Source organism: Mirounga angustirostris, unplaced genomic scaffold (genome assembly GCF_029215605.1).
Source record: "Mirounga angustirostris isolate CCGP_5_RB_7025 unplaced genomic scaffold, mMirAng1.0.hap1 SCAF_15, whole genome shotgun sequence".
In the NCBI taxonomy this organism is placed as follows: Eukaryota; Metazoa; Chordata; class Mammalia; order Carnivora; family Phocidae; genus Mirounga; species Mirounga angustirostris.
The window spans coordinates 40,515,350-40,531,214 of NW_026991723.1; positions in this window are offsets into that span (position 1 = coordinate 40,515,350).

Below are 15,865 nucleotides of genomic sequence, written 5' to 3' on the forward strand. Positions count from 1 at the left end.
CCGTGTGTGTGTGTGTGTGTGTGTGTGTGTGTGTGTGTTTAGAAACAGGTAGAAAAGGAAACGGGTAAAAAGGAACACTTGAGGTTCACTGATAAAGTTAAACACATATTTTGTGTTTCTGTTAGAACAAAAGTTGGCAGATTTGGGGGATCTTACCTAACATTTGGTGCGGGTTTAGGAAGCGCGGCTCTACATTCATTTCCAATCATGTTTCAATAATTAGGGGTAGCAACTGAAGGGTTAAGCCCTAAAGCAAGGAAATATCTCTAAGTCAGAAAACAAAGGGAAACTTGCATATTTCTGAAGATGACATCGGATCGGCCTGTGAATTTCAAGCAATTATGCGATATTATGATTCCCACTGAGTATGCATTAGTTGGAATACTGTTCTTTTTATTTCTCCATGTCCTGAGGTTGTACACTGAAAGAGCCCTGTTCAACTTTGCATGTCAGAATTTTGAAGGAAAAATTATAGTAAAATATGTTTAAAACAGTGGGGCCTTATGTGAATGAACACAACATTTTCCAAGGCTTTCAAAAATCCTTTTGTTAAAAATATGGTTTTTATTTTGTTTCTTTTTTTCTTTCTTTCTTTAAATTTTTTTTTCTTTTACTCAAGCTTTTACCTCCCCTCCTTCCTGGAGGAAAGAAGAAAGAAGTTTCAAAGGATATACATAACACAGCCTATATCTAGGGCCTGGGGACTTACAATGGGTTTGTTTTAAATGAGACACCCCACATGGAAAATAAACAAGTGAGAAAAGTTCATCTGTGTATATAACTTCAGTTCCAACAACTATGGTGACAGTCACAGTGTCTGAGTAAGTGTCCCCGGGAGTCATCTTGTGAGCAAAATGATTTTTAATTGAGGTTTCTGTGAGTCGAAAGACGAAAGACGGTTATTCACAAAGGGTAGGAATTTTGCTAGCGTGCAAGGAACTGAAGACGGAGCCCCTGGGTTGTTCTAAAAGGTAAAATGTCTTTTATAAATTGAATTAATTAAAAACAAAACAAAACAAAAAGCAGGCACGGTGAAGTGCCACGATTAGGAATGATGATGAATGAATGTCAAATTCATTTCATCCCACGATAGCCTTTCTCCCAAAGAAGAGAAGTAATTGGTTGGATCGGTTAGGAATTGCATTTAGCTGTCAATGACAGACACTTAACTTCAATGGGTTATTTTTAACAGAAAAGAAATCCTACCTCTGGCTATCTGGGGCTCATATGGTAACTTCTCAAAGTCATCAGGGACCCAGGCTCTTTCTAGATCTCTGTTTTCCCATCCTTAGGCCATGATGTCCCTCTAGTCATTAAATGTTCTCCCCAAGAGGAAAGGGGAGGACAAAAGGGACGCCCCTCCTAGCGTAGTTAACTCCCATGAAGGAGCTTCCCCTGAAATGCCTCAAAATAATTTCACTTATAATTCATTAGCCTGACCTTTGTCACAGGGCCACACCCAGCTGCAAGGGAGCCTGGAAGATGTGGTCTCTTAGGAGAAAAAAAATCACCACTCCAGATGAAATCGGGGTTCTAAGACTAGTAGTAATAAGGGAAGGTCAAGGATTGAGTGGGAAATTAGAAGTCTCTGTCATACTCATACAAAACGTCTGTAATGCCAATACATTATCCGAACCTGATGGATTGCTTCTGTTTGAATCATGCAGTATTTAAGACGCTAGTTTAAGGACACAGTTTTGCATTGCATTGTCTCCAAGCATATGTCCAAAATAAATACTTTTGCACATCATTGATCCTTTCCTCCACTATTTGCATAGTTTAATCTTGGAAGTGTTTGTGTTCATAACTAACGAGCAGAAAATTCCACATACTCTTGAGACTCCAAATTAGGCAAGCGCCGTTTCTTGTCTAGAAGTTATATTTATAAATGGTTATATATTCTGCAATCTTTTTCTTTTCCACATTGCGGTTGGAGCTTAAACTTCCTCCGTTTTTTTAAAAAAAAAAATGTGGACATTTTAGAAAACCTGTGGGTTCATAATTAGAGAAAAGAAAGAAACTTACACAGAGTATTAAGTATGTAGAGTGCATAGAGTTGCGCCAACTTAGGGGACCCTCCCTCCTGCCGGAGTTACCACCTTGACTTCACTTGAATTTCTTCACTTTCCTTTTTTCTGCTGCTTAAAATTCCACCAATTAAAGATTCACTTCTGTTCTCAGGCATCCCCTTCTAAAAAGGTCAATTTTTTTTTAAGACATAAAGTTATTAGTTGAGCAGAAATCAGCGCAATAACTTTAATCAGATTGCTTTCCTACTGACTATGATTCAATTGCACTGAACAGTAGGTATGTATCTAGTTTTTCTCCTCACTTCATTTGAGAAATAAACATACTCATGGCAAACAATTCAATGCGAGCAAAAAGAGGTACTGTGTAAATAAGTCTCCATTCCCCACTCCTCCCACTCCCTCACCCCCGATTTCAAGATCCTTTCCCTTCCTGATGCAACAGTGAGGAGACATTTCTTGCGGGTGTTATCCAGAGATATATGTAGGTATTAACACACACATACACATAGTGTCAATGTATAAAAATCATTTTGTTTTACGCAAATAGTCATATATCGTCTGCATTATTTGGTGCCTTTAAAAAAAAGTGAAAGTATCATTGAAGAATTTTAAAAATAAGCACATACACCTGGTACATTAGAAAAAGTAAGATTCCTTGTTAAACAGGACTTTTAGTGGGGGAGGGGAATTCTATATTTTTTGCAGTAGAGATATTTCGCTTCAATATTTTCTTGTAAGGGCAACAGTGGCCTGGGGTCTGTGAAGGAAAACCTTAAGAAAAGGGAGGAGGGTTGACCCAGGGCTCTAATGACCATGCATGATATTGCATATGACCTACAGAAGATAATGACCATGCATGATATTGCATATGACCTACAGAAGATAATGTTCCAAGGCCCTAACAACTAAGTTGACTACGCATCCAGATTTCTGTAGGAACGGCCCCCCACTTATGCCTGTTGTCCTGGCAGAGTTTTTAAGAGCTCCCTCTTTTATTCTTGAAATGGTCCCAGTTTGGATGACAAATCATGTAATCACCTCAGTAACAACTAATTGACAAATTAACAAGTTAGGATCAGCTGCAAAGATGAAAAAGGCAGTCTAAACCCCTAGACAGTGAGGGTTTGTCTGGTTGGGACCCTGGTTCAGTTACTTATGAACCATATGATCTGGGTAAATTATTTAGCTACTATTTGTCTCAGTTTCGTCAGCTGTCTAAAGGGAAGAATAGCTGCCTCCACGTGGTATTATAAACATTTGATTAAGTAATGTAAGTGAGAAGCTCATCACCATGGCTGGTTCATTTGTAGGACTCCAGGCGCATAGTTATTTATATTACCTATTATTTTCACCATGCAGCTCCCCCCTCCCCCGCCACAACTTCATCCTTATACTGCATAAAATTCCACTGATTGAGATTCATTTAGGTCAACAGTCATCATATTCTAAAAATGGATCACGGTATAGCCATTTAAGAAGAAAAATTAGGAGAGTATAGGATAGTGATTGTCAACTGGAGGGATCCACCCTCAGCCCTTACAGAAGAGAGGATCAGAGTGTAGTTTGAAAATACAGCAGCACTTTGCACTCCTGATTTGATTCAATTCTGGCTTGGATATTAACATTTTAAAAATCTCAATAACATTAGAGAAGAATGCAAGTGTGTCTCGTCTAGCAAAGGTGAAACACATTTGATATGCTGGAGAGACATTCTTTTTTTTTTTAGAGAAGAAGGGAGGTGGGGGTGGGGGGAGGGGCAGAGGGAGAGGGAGAGAGAGCATCTTGAGCAGGCTTCACAACCAGTGTGGAACCTGACCTCACCACTGATCTCACCACCGATTTCCTGAGTGGAAATCAAGAGTCTGAGGCTCACCCGACTGAGCCAGCCAGGCGCCCCCTGGAGAGACACTCTTGTAACCATTTTCACTGCATAAGCAGAGCTTACTAATCTACTGGTAATAGAACTACTTCAAAGAGAGAGTTCAGGAAAACTTAGAACCAATCACATCTCAGTGTATCTTACCATCGTGTGTAACTTCCCATACATTTATTATTTCCCCCAAGAGTGCACCTTAATGGATCTCCCTCTGGCAGAAGCCGCATCTCAAACAATGAAAGACAACTGTTTGTTCTCACACCTGGGGACTCCCGAGGTCTTTTAGGGAAGGATAAAGGAACCTGGCCTCGGGGTAGGAGGGGAGGGGGGGGAAAGAGCGATTGAAAGAGCAAAAGCAGGTATTTCCCCTTCATATTCATTTTCTTAAAATTGAATTAGGTTTCTGTGAAAAGCTGTTTTGTGGAATAACAACCTCTTTATGGTTTCACCAGCTGAGATATAAAAGGCCATTTGTGGTGTGCTCTAAGTTCTGAATGCAAGAGAAAATGCCCTACTTACTGGCTATTTTCATGATAATAAGAATAATGTTTGTAAATAACCTGACCCATTTAACGAGGGATCCTAAAGTCCGCCTCTCACTGTGGTATATCATCACTTTGACTCTGGGCGAGACGGTTGCCTGAGAGCTTGATTTATTGTCACCTTACAAAATTCCCTTCTTATTCTTCATAGGTAGTTAAAATTTTAAAAGCATCATTTGACCTTTTGAGAACGGAACATCGGAATACTTCTGGCTTCTGCCATTACTTCTTACCCAAATAATGTACAATTTTCTAAGTAAATTGGAAATAATGGACTCAGTCCAATAACTAGACTTACCTCTGAGCTATAGGCCAATGGAAAATTTTGAATGGCACACAGCACCCTAGAAAGCTCCCTTTCACCTAGCTCTAGAATGCTTCTGGGTCTGTAGCCTTGGGAAGGCCCAGAAGAAGCAAGGGACAGTTAGTTTAATCATCCTTATTAGGATGGCACAGGGGGTTATAGAAGGTGAATTGAGAGCTTGAGGACTAAAGCAAGGTACAAAAAAAACAAATCAGGGACGAGTTGTTGCCCAATACACCGGATTTTGCCCCTGTAAGTTGGTGATGTAAATAGAAAAATGAGTCAAGGCGGGTCAGAACCAAGCGGCAATGTCATCATTCACTTTGAGCCAATTCTGAAGTTAGCTGCAGGGTAAACAAGAAAGCCGCGTAATCCTGCTAGAGTCAAGACCACTGTGCCATACGCGGGAAATGGGGGACTGAGTTCTTCCTGAGAAAGGCATCTCGGCCGGACCACTTGTGCCTTGAACCTTGCGCTAGAACGCGGAGTCATTACAATACACGTCGTGGTACACTCTCTGGAGGGGGCGGGTGCTGTATGCCCCATTTGGTACCTCTAATCCACACAATCATACCCAGAGGAGGCCCTTCTATCCCTGCTTCCCAGAAGAGGAATCTGAGTCATTTGCACAAAGCCACACACCCGGGGGCGGAGGAGCGGGGAATTGAACCCAGGTCGGGGAAGCAGGGCTCTTCCACTGGCCCACCTTGTCTCATCCCACATCACCCAGGTCTCTGCCACACTGGGGTTCCTGTTCCCCTAACCCCAGTCTTCTTCACTGTGACATCTGATTTCTCTTGCTGCAGATTATCAAAGTACCTGCCAAATGAAGCTCTGGGTCTCGACAACTTTGGCTGGTTTAACGCCCCCGAACGGAAAGGGTGTTACTGCCTTCCTGGCCACTTCCAACAAGCCCACAAACTTTGTTTCTGTTCCTTTTTTTTTTTTTTTAAAGATTTTATTTATTTATTCATGAGAGACAGAGAGGCAGAGGGAGAAGCAGGCTCCCAAGGATCAGGGAGCCTGATGTGGGACTCGATCCCAGGACCCTGGGATCATGACCTGAGCCGAAGGCAGACGCTTAACCATCTGAGCCACCCAGGTGCCCCCGTTTCTGTTCCTTTTTTCAAGGCCATGTCTTTGCTCTTTCCCCCCTTCCCCATCTATTTTATTCTTTCCTGCAGCTTCTCCTCCCTGTTTTTTTTTTTTTTTTAACCCAAAGGCATTAGCCCATACCCCTCAATTCCAACCTGTCTTCATGACTAAAATCCCCTTATGAGCAGGTGGTTGTCACTCCAGTGCTGCCAGGGGTATGGAGATTGCTGAAACTAGCCCTGTACACCAGAACATTCCACGACGATGGCGTGACATGATCTGCACTGTCTCATGCAGTCACCACTGGAAATGTGGCTAATGTGACTGAGAAACCGAATTTTAAATTTGGTTGAACTTGAATTTGAATTTAAAGAGCCACATGTAGGGGGGCCTGGGTGGCTCGGTCGTTAAGCGTCTGCCTTCGGCTCAGGTCATGGTCCCGGGGTCCTGGGATCGAGCCCCGCATCGGGCTCCCTGCTCCGCGGGAAGCCTGCTTCTCCCTCTCCCACTCCCCCTGCTTGTGTTCCCTCTCTCGCTGTGTCTCTCTCTGTCAAATAAATAAAATCTTAAAAAAAAACAAAAACAAAAACAAAAGACAGGCAGGGCCCATGGCACAGTAATTCTACTTGGAGGTATAAATCTTCAAGATGCTCTTGCATCAGAAGTGTATCAGGTTATGTGTGCAAGAAAGTTCATAGCAGAGCTGCTGGTTGGAGCCCCCAAATGGAACTCACCTGAGTGTCTCTCAATGGGATAATGGAAAATCGTGACATATTCATCCAGTGGAATATTGCCCAGCAACAAAAATGATCACAATAAATGCACGGCAGCTGCAACACTGCAGAAAAGCATCAAAAAGAGAATGAGAGTCCAGAAAAAGAAAAGCGAGCAAGAAAACTAAGAGATCAGAGAAGGTTTGGCAGACAGCTCAGCCCTGGAGATACTGCCATGTCTTTTTCTTTCTTCTTTTTCTTTCTTTTCTTTTTTTTAAGATTTTATTAATTTATTTGACACAGAGGGAGAACAAGCAGGCGGAGCGGCAGGCAGAGGGAGAGGGAGAACAAGCAGGGGGAGCTGCAGGCAGAGGGAGAGGGAGAAGCAGGCTTCCCGCAGAGCGGGGAGCCCGATGCGGGGCTCGATCCCAGGACCCTGAGATCATGACCTGAGCTGAAGGCAGACGCTTGACCGACTGAGCCAACCAGGGACCCACTACCATGTTTTGAATATCGCCTTTCTCAGGCTGGGTACATGGAAGCTTCCCGACAGCGTGAGCCCCAACTTGGAAATAAGTAACTAGGAGATACTAGCTTAGCCTGAGGCTCAATAAGACAATGTGGAGCTCTTAAGAAGGGGATTATTTGGCAAGAGGAAGATGACAAAACCGGAAAACAAAAGGTAACAGGCTCACTGCAACCTTGGAACACTTACTCCCAGTTCAACAAAGAGCGCTTGGTAGCAAATTCATTGAGAAATACCTGTAATTGATCACATACGGGAAGTTTAACGGCTTAGGAAAACTGTTTACAAGTTTATTCATCAGGTGGATATTGACTTAATCTCAAATAAAGCTCCTTTCACAAAGGGCTCAATACTGAAATACAAGCAGATCCTAATATACCATTGATTATTCTTTCGGTGCCCAGATAGGGTGGATCTGTTTGCCTTCTAGGTTGAGAGGAAGGAGGTGTTCCAGAATTAATAATTCAAATAGGGCTGTTACACCAGGAGAGGAGAGAAAAGTGTCAGAAGCAGTGTTAAGAATCTGGGAAGGCTGCCAGCATGGTTTGCATGATAAGGGTGGATGAAAACATAAAGAGAAATATGATCCAGTGGTTGGTCTGTTTCCTTTTCATTTTTAAGGGTGGTTTACTTTTAAACAAAACTGTGCGATGTTCAAGTTACTATAAGAACATAGCTGATTAGAGATTTTTTTAAAAACCAGAGTTTCTGCAAGCAGCGTGCTGACAATAAGAGAATTTGATCTTTCTGCCGTTTTTTTTTTTTTTTAAGCACCTTCCATGATGGCAGAGGGTGTACCCTGAAGATTTACACCACGCCATCTCATCTCTGGCCACCTTGCAGAGTGCCACCTATAATGCCATATCTAAAGCCCATTAAAATTTACAAATTAAAAGCCAGTGGGAAAGAACATAATCTTGGCAACTGCCTCTTGGGAAATCTTACAACTGCAAGAGCGCCATGGAAGAGTGCTTTAAATACCATTGTGGTTCATCCAATCTCCTCACAATTGTATAGGAGGGCATGTGGCCAAGGCCTTGCAGGGAAGAGGCCGGGGTGCCCGAGCTCGTGATTGGCTGGGGGGGCCGTGATGCTAAGCGAGCCACTTAGCCCACTTTTGCTTCATGAGGAGCACACCACATGCTTCTTTGCACATTCTTTTAAATCCTCGTGTGGTTGGCATTTGGAAAAATATCGGCTGCAACCAGACCTCGCAATCTTGATGACAGCTCTTGAAATCCCGTCTTTCTCACAGCAACATCTCCTGTCAGCTCCCCACCCCTGTCACCAGAGAGCCTTCCCCACCCAAGTTGCGCTCCAAATAGAAAGAATTTCAGATGTACATGTTTGGCTGCCTCCTCTAAAGGCCTCGACAAATATTCAGGTGGTGAATAGCCCGAGAGAAACGCCGCTGGTAAAATTAGTTCAAATATTTCGCAGAAAACAAACCTGACACCACTATGACACTTGATAGCTCAGCCTCAGCAGTTCCGAACCTTTCCAAACCCTCTTGCCTTCAAAGCCCAAATGTCTTGTTTTAAATTGAATTTTTTTTTTCTTTCCAAAGCCAATCCTTACCACCTCCTCCTCTCAAAAAAAAAAAAAAAAAAAAAAGAACCATATGGTTATAGGCTGGATGGTCCAACCAGGAATTTTACATTATAAATGACTCTGCTGAAGGTTAATATCCAAGGTCAGGTGTTATTAATATCTATTTGAATTTTGTTCGTCTGGTCTCTGATATCATCTGAGTCACCTCATTGATTTATAACTTGGTAATCCCAGACCATCATTCATTTTCCTGAAATTCTATTCAGGGCTTGGTATCAGACCCTCTCTCTAACACCTTTTTTGGTCTTCTCTGATCGGCAGCTTTGCAGTCCTTGCTTTTATCACCTTCCCACAGGTAACACCATACCTGGCGTCCAAGATCGTTTGGTTGATTTTTCACTGTGTCACCTTCTCCTTTTCCTACATCTTACTGTAGAAAAAAAATATATTAGCCCTTCTCTTGAGAAGTGTTTCATGGTATTTCTCTGCCTGGAGCCAGTTCTCCACCCTAGTTTCCAGGTAAACAGCTTCGGTAAACACATAGACCTGCGAATGTGTCTGTCACGAACGAGACATTGTTTTCAATTTAGCTGAAAGTCTTGGGCTCAAACCCCCGGTGGGAATTAACAATCCTCAGGATTTACACTATGTGTTCACTACACTAAGCGCTAAGGGCTTTGATGGATTCTCTGACTAACGTTCATAGCAAACTTATGGGGGAGGTGTCATTATTTTACCCACTCAGCAAATGAAGAAACGGGGTTCAGAGAGGTTTAGGCAACTTACCCAAGCTCAGCCAGGAATAAGTGGCAAACTCGGGATCTAAGCCCTCAGTCTCTCTATTTCCAAAGCTTGAGGATATCATTAGTTTTTTCTAACTGCCTTCCTCTAGTAATTATGCTTACAGTTAGTGGCCTGTCATTGTACATGGTACAGTTATTATACCAAAGTGGGCTGGGAGGTCTTTGCAAAACATATATTAACACTAAAATTATATCAGCATCTGGTATACTCATATACATTTTTTTCTTGTACATCTAAAAAATAAAATCAACTTTTGAAACCATTGAAAAAGTAGCATATGCCAATATAGAAAGTTCTTAATTAGAAGGAAGGAGAAACCCCCACCAGGATTCCTAGCAATTCAAAGACTACCACAGTTAAAGTTTTGATACTTCTTGCTATTTTTTCCATGCATAATTCATATATTTGTAATCTTCTGTATATATAAATTTGCATCCCTAACATGGGGCCAGAAACCCAGGGTGATCTTGATAAACATGCTGAATCATAAGATGAAATATAGTCAATCATTATTAATCTCATTGATTAAATGATTGAATAGACAATATATACACTTGTTCAAAATTTCAAATATAGAGAAAAATACAAAGTAAAAATCTCTCACTCACAAAGTAAGTACTCTTAGTCTTGACTCATAAAGATACCTTGCTGTCCAGAGTTTGAAGGCCCAAGCTCCCAACTGCCCTTCTTCTTGGAAGCATATGCCTGGATAAGCATAAGCCAGTTACCAAAATTCTGGACCCAAGAGAATAGAGTCCAGAGAGAAAATTTTCTCCTAGCAAACATCCAACTTCTGAGTTTCTGCCTTCTGCCCTAAAATTCTAGATCTTCAACTAAGTCAGAGACTCTTCCAAAGAGCCATACCTTATTCTATAGGACTCAACAAGCAATCACAATCCCATATGCCATAACAATTCCCACATTATTAGGCATGCACACATAAAGGAAGGGGAGAGGGTAGTTTTATTATGCATCCTTATGGAGTAACACACAAGATTCCATTAGGGAAACGAAATTAGCCTTATTATTTCTCTTTATAACATACCAGTGCCTGAAGTTCAATAACATGGATGTTGGTTACATACTAACATAGTTTCATAACATAGTTTCATACATTTGCTAGGTTGTTTAGACAAACTACCAACACAGGGGAAGGCAGTCTTCAAGAACTAAGACGAAGGTTTTCAAGTGAAGAGAGTCTCAACATCTCTTCCATAGGATATAAGTTTCTTGAGATGTTGTTAGACATTGCACAGAAAAGGGGGATCGCACAGACTAATAAGTTTAGAAATTTTTAGGAGCAGGAAAAAAAAAAAAAGAAAAAGAAAATTGACCGCAGAATACTTCTTAAGGAATAGAGTTCCATATAGCACACTTTGGGAAATGGTGAGATTTTGGCAGCTTTGGCACTAACCATGTATATGCCTTGAGATTAGGTGACTCATTTTTCATCACTGTGTGTCTCAGTTTAATCAGATAATCATTTACTTAGTATGAAAAGATTATTTTTTTAGACTGGTTTTGCCAGTAACTAGTAGAAGCAGATGACCTCTGTAAACTTGGTTTTGGACCCATGCTCTTTTCGACCCCGCGGCACTGCTTGAATGGCAGACACGGTGTGCAACCAGGAACCTCCAGTTTCTTCATTTGAAACAATAAATTAGGGAGCAAACTTTTTTTTATTAACATATAATGTATTATTTGTTTCAGGGGTACAGGTCTGTGATTCATCAGTCTTACATAATTCACCGCGTGGGAGCAAACATTTTTATGAAAAATGATACTAAAAATAAAAGGTAAGCCATAGATTGGAGCAAAACATTTGCAAATGCGTAGAGCCAACAAAATATTAATATCCAGAACAGGAGTAATCATTGCAAATCAGTAAGAAGGAGAGACAAACAACTCCATGGAAAAACGAGCAAAGGATAGAAACAGGCAATTCACAAGCCATAAACATATGCCAATAAATATATTAAAAGACTCCCTGATTTATCAGGAAAATGCAAGTGAAAAGGAAGTAGCATTTCACATCTCTCAGACTGGCAGAAAATGTTAAGTCCGGCAAGGTGGGCACGTAGATTGGTACAATTATTTTGGAGAATAATGTAGCAATAATTGTAGAGTGAAACGTGTACCTATTTCACAACACAGGGCATCCACTGGTAGGTACGTTTCTTGGGGCAGTGTTTCCCAATCTCTTTCCCATCATGACACACATAGAGAATGATAATAATTCACACAACTCATTGGCAGAGCCCGAGGAGGCTTCGGCCAGTATTCACCCCAGTTCCCATCTACCTTCCCTGAGGGCTGAGAGGCTCCACATCCTCTACCCAACTGTGAGACACTGCTGGTAGGAAAGCTTCACCCTGGAGAAGCATGCTCTGTGTGCGCAAGGAGATATGTATAGAAATGCCCGCTATAGAATCTTTTTTTTTAAGATTTTTTATTTTTTATTAGAGAGAGAGAGTACAAGCAGGGGGAGCGGCAGGTAGAGGGAGAGGGAGAAGCAGGCTCCCCGCTCAGCAGGGAGCCCGATGTGGGACTCGATCTCAGGACCCTGGAATCATGACCTGGGCCGAAGGCAGCCACTTAACCGACTGAGCCACCCAGGGGCCCCGATGTAGAATTTTTAGGATACAAAGAAACAAAGCAAAATGGAAACAACAACTTCCATGCCCCTCAGTAGGGGAATAAATAAATAAATAAATTCTGATACACTTCTGCAAGGGAACACCATAGAGCATCAGAATTAATGAACTTGGATAAAGGAATGAGTTGCGAAACGATAATGTTGAGCAAGAAAAGCGAAGTGCAAAAGAATACGTGTACTATTGCATAATATATGCAGGGAAAGTTTTAAAACAAACAAAACCATATGTACCTACATACCTATTAGGTAAAGATATGAAAATATGGATGGGCAGAACATCACCACCCTCAGGGTAGCAAATTGCCTCGGAAATAGAGGGAAGGCAACGCGATTTGATCATGGGCGAGGGACTCAACTGAGTCCCTATTTCTTGAAAAGCAAAAGTAAATGAAACAAATGTGGCTATAAGTTATGTGCTAAATCTATGTAGTAAATACATTGGTCCCTAATACATTTTTTCACTATACTTTTTGTGCATTTGAAATATTTGGCAATTCAAAAAAAATCTAGATCGATGGTTTCAAGCTTAGATGCACATTAAAATTACTGAGGTGTTTAAAAATTTTTCCATGCCAGGCCTGCAGAACAGACCAATTATTTCAGAAACTTAAGAGGGAGGGCCTGGACATCAGTATTGTTGAAAAGCTTTTCCAGTGATTCTAACATGTCGCCAGAGTTGAGAAGCACTGAATCAGATGAGCTCAAAAGTTTCTTTCCAGTGGTATCCTCTGTTTCTAAACATCTTAATTGTACTGTTTCCTCATACAGTTTCATGTGAACAAAACCATGTGCAAAGCCAGGCCCTGTTCATACTCGCTAAGAACTTTCCTTCTATCAAAACGAGTTATCTTCTGGTGCTCATGCTTCTTTTGTTTTCTAGAACCACATGTTACTCCTCCCCCGTTCAAGTTCATCTCTCCCCCTTTCTCCTCCCACCTTTCTGAGTCCATCCGAACAGGCGATTCATCCAAGCACCACAAACAGGCTCTGAGTCATTCATATGCATTGCTTTTGAACATATTAAATAGATCCATATGCTTATCTATAGTAAGATATAGGTTTTTCCTTCAGAAAATAGAATACCAAAAAAAAAAAATCATTCCAATGTGTACACTTTAAAAATTTTAAGCAGGCATCTAAAATGAAACAGAAATTAAAAGTAACTTGGACCAGAATTTTGAACATTAAAACATTACAGCAAATTGGTAAAACATAAACCAAATATATAGATGTCTACTTTATATCCAAAAAAGTTACTCTTTCCCTGCCACATACACGTAGACAGCCCTCATAATGGCTCCACTTCAGAGTTGGATCACAAGTAGAACAGTAACGAATGTGGCCTTTTCCAGCATTTCTACCCCTAAAGACTCTTTATTATCCTCTCCAACTTCAGAAATTCCTATGAAGTCATCATCAACCAATCCGAGCTTCAAATGCTTTGAAATAACACATGTAGCCAGCCACACTGAGTTGATACAGAATCAAAGAAATGTGACATTTGCCTTAGCCTGGGCAGTTGTGTCATGGATAAATGTATGATTTCCATTAGATTTCCCAAAATATGGAAAAATCACTTTCAGACCCTCAGCACTACCTCTGGGGATACTTATTTTAGATTAGAACCACTAACCTAAGTACCATTGCCTTGCGAAAACCCTACCAAAATCTGATCTCAGAGACAGTAAGAAAGGGAATACTGAAACACAACATATGTCAAGAGCCTAGGAAAGCTTCCAACACTACCTAAGGTTCATTGGAAGGCAGACTGATATCCCAAGAGGGGAAAGAAAGGCAGGAAATCATGCCACAGTTATAAGATCGGACAGACCTGAGTTTTAATCTAGGTACTATAGCTTTCTAAGGCATGGCCTTCAGCAGATTACTTAGTATTTCTAAACTTCAGTCTCCTCAAGTATAAAATCCAGAAAATAAAAATAGCGACTTCTATACCCAACACCCAGATCGTGGCTTTTAATACCAGTCCCTGAGAGGGGAACCAGGACTCTTTGGAGAAATGGCTAGTTCCACGTCTGGGGCAAGGAATTTCTAAGATGAGCCTGGAGCATCTTGCAGTGCCAGAAAGTAAGGCGATTAACTCCAAAAAACAGAACAAGGAGGGTATGTCAAAGGGACATAAGAGCCAACTCAGAGTGCTCCCAATGGCTAAATCAGAGACAATTTAATCGACAAAATAAAAGTGGTATGCGATTATAACCAATAGTATAAAATAAGTATCCTTGAGTCCATACTGGTACAAATAAATGATTGAATCCATGAGTGGGGAAAAATGGACAAATCGCTCATATAGAAAAATTCCCAATAATTCACGGAGATAGTGCCCCCCTCAAAGAGGTGGAGCATAACTCCCTTTCCCTTAAGCATGGGCTGTGCATTTTTTCCAGAGGACAGTATGGAAAGGAGGTTGGTTGGGAGTAACTTTGCTGTGGAGAAACCTGACAAACACTGCATCAGCGTAGTTCAGAAACCTGAACACACACTACGTCATGTACTCAGGCAGCTTAACGTTATCAGTGATAAATCATGTTGGTAGTGGGCACTCTTTTTTTTTTTCAAGGTTTTATTTATTTATTTATTAGACAGAGAGAGAGAGCAGGGCGGCGAGCAGAGGGAGAGGGACAAGCAGACTCCACGCTGAGCACAGAGCTTGATGTGGGGGGGGGGGGGGGGACTCGATTCCACAACCCTGAGATCATGACCTGAGCCGAAATCAAGAGTGGGACGCTTAACCGACTGAGCCACCGAGGGGCCCCAGTAGTGGACACTCTTGACATGATGTGATGAGAACAGCACTTGACCTCTGTGGTCTTCCTCCCAAGGACTCATTATCTAGTATAATCATTGGAAAAATCCAAATTGAGAGACATTTTACAAAATACCTGATCAGTACTCCTCGGAACTGTCCAGGTAAAAACAACAACAACAACAACAACAACAACAAAGACGTTTAGGTCATCAAAAACAAGAAAAATCCGAGAAACTGCCATGGCCAAGAGAAGCCTAAGGAGACATGTGGTGTCCCGGGACAGGAAAAGAAAAAGGACATTAGATAAAGATGAAGGAGATCTGAACAAAGTATGGACCATAGTTAATGATAATGTATCAGTATGGTTCATTACTTGGGCAAAATGTACCAGACTGATGTATGATGTTAATAACAGGAGAAACTGGGTGGAGGTGTATACTGGAAATCTCTATACTGTCTTTGCAACTATTCTGTAAGTCTGAAACTATTCTAAAATAAAACAGTCATTAAGAGAAATAATTACCTCATAGGGTGGTGGTGAGGGTTAAATGAAATAACATATTTAAAGCATTTAGCACAGTGCCTGGCACACACACAAACTAATCCTTGGTAATTATTATTGGCAAGCAATATTGCAGTTAATTCATGAACTGCTTACCAATCTAGTCCAGAAGCAGAATATGCACATTACTTGAGGAGCATTAGAGAGGGGTCTCCTAACTCCTACCATCTTCACTGTTTGTGTTTGTAAAGATCAATGATCTTGAGGATTCTATTATTGCTGTCCTTGCTGGGTAAGTCTATCCCACCACTTTTACTTTTCCAGCATTATTCTGCGTGTCAGGATAGAACTCTGAGTAATGAATTGGACAACGCTTCTGGATTATGAAAACTTTCTCTGCACAGGGAGAGCGCTGGGCAATGCTCCCTTAATAACTTTCCTCCAACCCTGTCTCCTTATCCAACAAATTCAACTTTAGTCATTTTATGAGAAACGTGCT